Raw genomic sequence first — 7,484 nt, 5'->3', positions numbered from 1 at the left:
GTTTCTGCGAAGCAAAATAAACCATCAACAAAACAACTAGAAAACCCACTGTGTGGGAAAACATATTTGCCAACGTCATATCTGATAAGGGCTTAATCTCCAAAATTTATAGGGAACTCACACAACTTAACAAAAGGAAGATAAACAATCCAATCAAAACATGGGCAAAGGACCTAAATAGACACCTTTCAAAAGAGGACATTCAGAAAGCCAAGAGACATATGAAAACATGCTCAAAGTCACTAATCATCTGAGAGATGCAAATCAAACAACAATGAGGTACTATCTCACACCTGTCAGAGTGGCTATCATCAACAAATCCACAAAGGACAAGTCCTAGCAAGGATGAGGAAAAAAAGGAACCCTCTTGCTCTGCTGGTGGAAATGTAGACAATGGTGCAGACACTGGAAAACAGTACGGGATTTCCTCAAAAAATTAAAATGGAACCTCCATTTGACCTGGTAATCCCACTTCTAGGACTATAGCTCAAGAAATCAGAAACACCAATCAGAAGGATATATGCACTCCTATGTTCATAGCAGCACAATATACAATAGCTAACAATTGGAAACAGCCTAAGTGCCCATCAGCAGATGAGTGGATTAAAAAAAACTGTGATACATGTACACAATGGAATACTACATGGCCATATAAAAGAAGAAAATCTTACCCTTTGCAACAGCATGCATGGACCTAGAGAGTACTATGCTAAGTGAAATAAGCCAGTCAGAGAAAGACAGTACCATATGATTTCACTTATATGTGGAACCTAATGAATGAAATACACTAACAAACAAATAGAAACTGATTCATAGATACAGGGAACAGACTGACAGTGGCCAGGGAGGGAGAGGTCACTGGGTAAAAAGGGAGACATGTAATACTTTAAACAATAAATAATTTAAAATAATTTTTAATTATATACAAATGCATATACATATACAAATGCAGATATATATTTTAGAAAAGTAAACAACTTTTATCATATGTAAATGAAATCCTAAAAAAAAAAACTTAGTACATGCTACTTGATTAGGTGAGTGGCTTGACAGAATTAGTAATAAACATTTAAGTAATCAGAGTACAGTGGAAGAGAAAATCTCAAATATGCCACCTTAGTTGCCACCCTCTAACCCAGCCAGCATCCACTTAGGAGATACATTCTACTTTCACTTATCATGAACTTCGAAAGACTTAGCTGAAAGTCAATACACAAAGGTGGTAATGTTGGTTTTAATCACATATCTAAATGTATTGAAAAACCTCCAATTATTCTCTAAATGTCCATTTTTAGCAACTATTTACACAATGTATAAGTGTTTATTAAAATAGTGTTTCTTTCTCTCTCTCTCTCTCTCTCTCTCTCTCTCTCTCTCTCTCTCACACACACACACACACACACACACACACACACACTAATAAGGACCAAACTAACTTTGCTAATAGATTCATACATTTATCTCATCTAAATATATGTAAAAGTCTGCTTACCGGACAAAAATGCAATGTCTTGCATTAAGAAATGACTGATGTCCTTTACACAGAGATGCACCTCGGAATCTATGACAAATAAGAAAGAGAAACAACATATATGTTAAAGTACAGCTAGAACCATACACATGATTGCACATTGTGCTAAAAAGAACTCCAGGGGTCCCACAGATCTGTGTCCACAGACATGTTGCTGATCTTCCCTTCTTTACTCTTCAGTTACATGGCAGGGAAATCTCACTGTTGAAAACATCACTAAGTAGGACCAGTGTCTTAGTTCTCAGAATCTATGCCCAGGATATAAACTACTCTCATTTGCCAGAAAGCCAGGAGCAAAGGTCCAAACTCTGAATATATAGGATGTCCCTAAAAAATGTATACACATACATTTTTGAGAGCTCAACTGATGTTTCTTTATTTTCAGATTTAACATATTGGAATTAATAATTATTCAAAGTGTGTATACATTTTTGGGACATCCTGCATATTCAAAGGTAGATAGCCATGGAGGCACTAAGGTAGATAGTCACGGAGACACTATCAAACTACCTTCTACTTCTGATAATGCCTTTTATGCCACAAAACTTTATTAGAAATTACAAATCACTTCTCAGATCTCTTATCTTATTAAATCCTTAAAATAACCTGAAAGAAAAGTATTATTATTATCCCATTTTATAAGTCAGGAAAAGAGTTGGAGAGTAAGTACAGTGAAACATGTGGCTTTTGAGTCAGACAGACCTGAATTCAAATCTCAATTTGTTGCATTTACAGGCTGTACAAACAAGTGCAAGTTACTTAGGCTCTCTGAGCCTGTTTACTCACTTGTAAACTGGGAATAATAGCATCTACCTCACAGGGTGCTGTGCCAACTAAATGCAAAATTGACATAATAATGGGTCTTTTATAAACAGTATCATATTAACTCACCTTTGATCATTACAGCAGAACAATACCCATGCACTCATTGTTCAATATGTTTTAGTTGTCCCTGACCTTAAGTGCTGATTTCTAATGTTCAATTCTAGTGAACTCTATATAGGAGCCAAAAATCAAAGTCCACTACCTGCCTCTGGTCCATGAGAAAGGCTAACTTTTTAAAAGAAAACAGGTCATCAAACTAGGCTATTTTGGATTATTGGTTTTAATGCCTGTGGTTTCACACCTCTTATAGAAGCTGTATTTTCCACTTGTCTCTGATACAAAAGGCATTCAAAGACCTAGTCTCTGGTGGTGTCAGGCAGATGACACATTACTCTTCTTAGTGCTCCTCAAATCATACAATATGGATGTGGTTTATCAGGGTAAACCCTGCTCAACAGCGTTACAAAAACAAATTATCGATGGGTCCACACTAGACACCTGAATAGGGTATCTGTTACAGAATGACCCACCCCTCATCCTCCCCCAATTGAAACATAAAGCAATTAATTGACAAATTTATTTTCATAAGATCTATGCCATTAAAAATCTGCAATTTATCAGGACATAAAAATCAATTCTTAAAAATGTCTTGTAATGATTTTTAAAATGAGGCTCCTGGTATGTCCCAGGCCAAGGAGTACACGTCCACATTTTTGTGTCTTTATATCCAAAAAATGTTACGTTTCCTCAGATAAAAGAATGTGTTTCTGTCAGCCACAAGTATGTGTCCCACATTGACATTTTTAGACATGGAGACATGGAAGAAGGGTAAGAATGGGAATAATGCAAAGAGGACTAGAACTCTCTCTACACTTCAAGGCCTGTAAAAGTGGCAATGCCCCAAATGTTTTCTGCCATTTAAATAAGAGCACTAGGCCTGGATGATGTGGCTCAGTGGTTGAGCGTCAACCACGAATCATGGTTTGATTTCCAGTCAGGGCACATGCCCGTTTGCAGGCTCGATCCCTAGTAGGGGTGTGCAGGAGGCAGCCCATCAATGATTGACGTTTCAATCTCTCCCTTCCTCTCTCTGAAATCAATGAAAACATATTTTTAAAAGATAAAAAGCAAGATGTTTATTAAATAAATAAACAAATAAATAAGATCATTAGGCATTAAAATATTCCTACATAATGAAATTCAAATCCCTCCCTGCTTTGATCAGTAAAAGATAAATTGATAAATTTTATGTCAGATGTCAGAAGTACTAATATCTGCAACTTCGTTTCTCCCACACCATTCAGGTTCCTACATAGGTACAGAAAGAAGTCCATTTACTATAAATTTTTTAAATCCACTTATATAATAAGAGAGGTATCTGGCATAAAATAAAAGGCCAAGGACTGGGAGTGGGAGGCCCTGGGCTTAGTACTGGCTCTGTCAGAGAGCTGCTCTGTGATCCTGAGCAAGTCACTCCCTATCCCTCACCTCATTACCCCACCCTAAATAAATCTTGTATCCATTAGTTATCATTCTCCACTTTCTCTAACACCCCCACCACCATCAGCCCTAGACAACCAATAATCTACTGTCTATATCTATGGATGTGTCTACTCTGGATATTTCATATAAATGCTATCATTTTATTTATTTGGGTCCTCTCTCTTTTTTTCTCAACTCTGGTTAAAGGTGGCTCAATATTGTTTATGTTTTCAAAGAACCAGTTCTTGGTTTCATTGATTTTTTAAAATTTTTTTTTCTTTATTGATTAAGGTATTACATATGTGTCCTTATTCCCCCACTGCCCCCTTAATGCCCCCCACTCATGCCCTCACCACCCTGGTGTCTGTCCATAGGTTAGGCTTATATGCATGCATACAAGTCCTTTGGTTGATCTCTCCTCCTTACCCCCACCCTCCCCTACCTTCCCTCTGAGGTTTGAGGATCTGATCGATGCTTCTCATTACCCCATTTTAGAAGTAAGGGCGATATAACAAATGCTTTCTAAGGCCCCTTACATTCTATAAGATCCAGCAGTGGGTAAAATCCATACATATAAGAAAAAACATACTGATGTTTCTATTGTAAAATGTCTTCCACAACTGAGCCAACAAAATAACATTTCCATACCAATGAAAAAGGATGAAATAACTAAGAGAGAAGTTGGTATTATTTTTAGAAATAATAAAGACATGAGCCAGAAACAGACTGAAGAGAGAGGAGATAACACATGAGAGGAAACAGAAGATACAGGTTATCACTGAGGAGCTACAAAAAATAGTGTCAACTTTATCCAAAGTCAGTACTCTGAGTTCCACTCAGCTTTGTATCTGATGTTCTTGAATTTCTGCACAGATTTACTACTGAAATACAAAAGAACAAATATGATTTATAATGTTCCTTTTGCTAACCCTTTAGACTCTTTTACTCCAGAGCATGATAAGTGAAAAGCCTGGATCACCAATGCTGGATGAAGTCTACATTACAGTATGTTCCTTGTTGGCTAGATTCACATTTGATAGGAGCTGTCAAGCTGTCCCAGGTAGGAAGCTCAATTACTCACAAATGAAAAGCATGCATTCTCTACTTATGACTAGTTGCTAAACCCCAAAAAGGCCAGTTGAGAAGCCAAAAAAGAGGCACTAAGACAATAGGTAATCTGACAAACACCCTTGGAAACACCCACTTGTAGCAGCTTTTCATTTAAGAGCCTTGCCGAAGAACCACGTGCTTGTAAAATAAAAAACACAATCAGGCACCACTGAAAACAAAAGAAAAGAACAGTGCTTGCCAATTCATTCATTCCATAGATTGATCAGGAAGCAAAAGAAACAAGCTTTTATTGTGAAGTTATCACTAATATTTCTTCTAGAACATGAAAGGTAGTTGTGCAAAAGAGGATACAAGCTCCAATTTCAAATATGAAGAAATGTTTATGTCCTAAAAGGTGTCAAAATAAATATTTAGGATGGTTCGCAGAGGAGGAAGGTATACCCGTTCAATTTTGTTTGTGTCACTTGCAGAGATAAAGAACATTTGTCATCTTTATACAAGGTACCCTTTATCGTTTTTAAAAATTTTACATTCCTTAACTTTTTTAAACAAAGATTTATTGAGCACCTACTATATGCCAACTACTGTTGTAAGTTATAAACAGGTGTTCTAGGTAAAAGCAAAGGTTCAGGATCAAGTAAGTTTTGTGAAATATTGGGGTTAAATATACTGAAAAATTCCCCAGGAAATACACATACAAGCATTGCAACTCCTTGTGTGTGTGAGCTATGTATGAAATGTTTCCCAAAACTATTTGATTACATACCCATTTGTTTGTTGTTTGTTTGGTTGGTTGAGTGTTTCTTTGTTTGGCTGGTTGATTTTGAGAGAGAGGGAAGGGGGGAGAATAAGAGAACTATAGAGACTCCAGGTGAAGAAGCACTTTGTTCTAGAAAATTTAGATGAAATGATGGTTATGGTATACAGAGAAACCCTTCCCTACCATTATTAGAGTTCATTTGAACTAAGGCTGAGCATCTCTGTGGCAAGGAAGCTAGAGAGGACAATCAAGCGTGTAGTTCGACTGGAATAAATGATCTTTTATGTACCACTGATCCAAGCATCTATGCCTCCATGGTTTTGGCATATATTACCATTCCAAGGAATTTCTACTGAGTTTATTAATGACTCCCACAGGGAAAATTATAGTTTAGAAAGTAAATTGGCATCCATTAGCATTCTCACTTTTTAGAAAGCATTTTTACTCCATATTCCAGCAATAGCTCCAACCCTTGAGCTTTATTTCAGTGACGCTCTCGTGTATATGTATCCCTTCCCAGGGGTTTCTGTTCATATAAAAATGAACAGGAGTCCTGAACCATGATGCACACACATGCATTTTGTCAAGGCAAACAAACTGAATAAAACAGCAAATACCTCTATTCTTAAGTTTTCCAAAAAATAAGAGGCAAAGATGCAGCACAAATAAAATAGAAAGTAAAATAAAGGATATATCAACCAGTCAGATACAGTCACTCCCATAGCACTCAACCCACTGCCACCACCAATATGAGAACAGGGGAAAGCATAGTAAATGACTAGCAATACATGTCATTTGTGGAGCTATGGCTTATAAACAACCTGTGAAGCACTGCATAAAGCAGTTTCTATACATTTTTTTTGGTCTTAACAATAATCCTTCAAAGTGGATATTAAAACCCTCCTCTTACAGATTAGGAAACAAGCTCCCATTCATGTACTTATTCATTCAAGAAATTCATATTGGAAAATTACCAGGCACCAGCCACATTTTAGACCCAAGGTGGAATCTAGTAAAAGTTTTTTAGAAGTTCTTTTATGGTGTCACCTATTTGGTTCTCTAACCACAGACAGGCTATCAAAACTGTGCACTCGGAAGAATACATTCAATTAGCTCTAATGCAACTTATTAACTAGATATGACTCCATACCTCCCATTTTCTTTGAGCAAGAATTTCATCACAAACTATATCAAGAATGTTTATAAACATTTTTGAAAGAAACACCATTATTTTTACAGCCTGAAATTCTTAACAATGGTGCTTACTTTTAGTAATCACCTCTTTGAAAGTTCGCTATTGCTGATGTGCATGATTCAGATAAAACTAGGTTTTGTTTTGAGTCCTAAATCCTGCTGCAAGGCAGATGGAATTCTAGGAGTATAATTTTCCCTTTCAACATGAATGTCAGATACACTAGCCCATCTGTAAACAATAATGATTTAGCACATGCAACAAATTGAAGTGATGTCTTGATATGTGTTATGCTTTTAAAAGTGAAACAAATAAAAGGGTAATTGTGAAACCATCACAACATTAATTACCACTAAACTACAGCAGAACAAATTATGCAGCACTTTGTTCTGCAATAAAGTTACAATATGAAAGACACATAATTTTGTACTAACAAAAGGAAAGCAAGATTTTTGCTAAATCCTCCCTGTTAACAACCTACCAGACCTCCTTCCAATCCATTGTAATTCAATTCAGCAAACCACTGGGTTTCTATTTGCTCCTCTCTGTTAGTTGCTGTGGCCCATTGGAATATGAATAGTTTTTCAATTTAGAAAGCTTTAAAATTTAACAGAAGCTATGAC

The sequence above is a fragment of the Myotis davidii genome, unplaced genomic scaffold (assembly GCF_000327345.1).
Source record: "Myotis davidii unplaced genomic scaffold, ASM32734v1 scaffold983, whole genome shotgun sequence".
Taxonomy (NCBI): Eukaryota; Metazoa; Chordata; class Mammalia; order Chiroptera; family Vespertilionidae; genus Myotis; species Myotis davidii.
The sequence above is the reverse complement of the archived record's forward strand: the minus strand, read 5'-3'. Positions refer to the sequence as shown.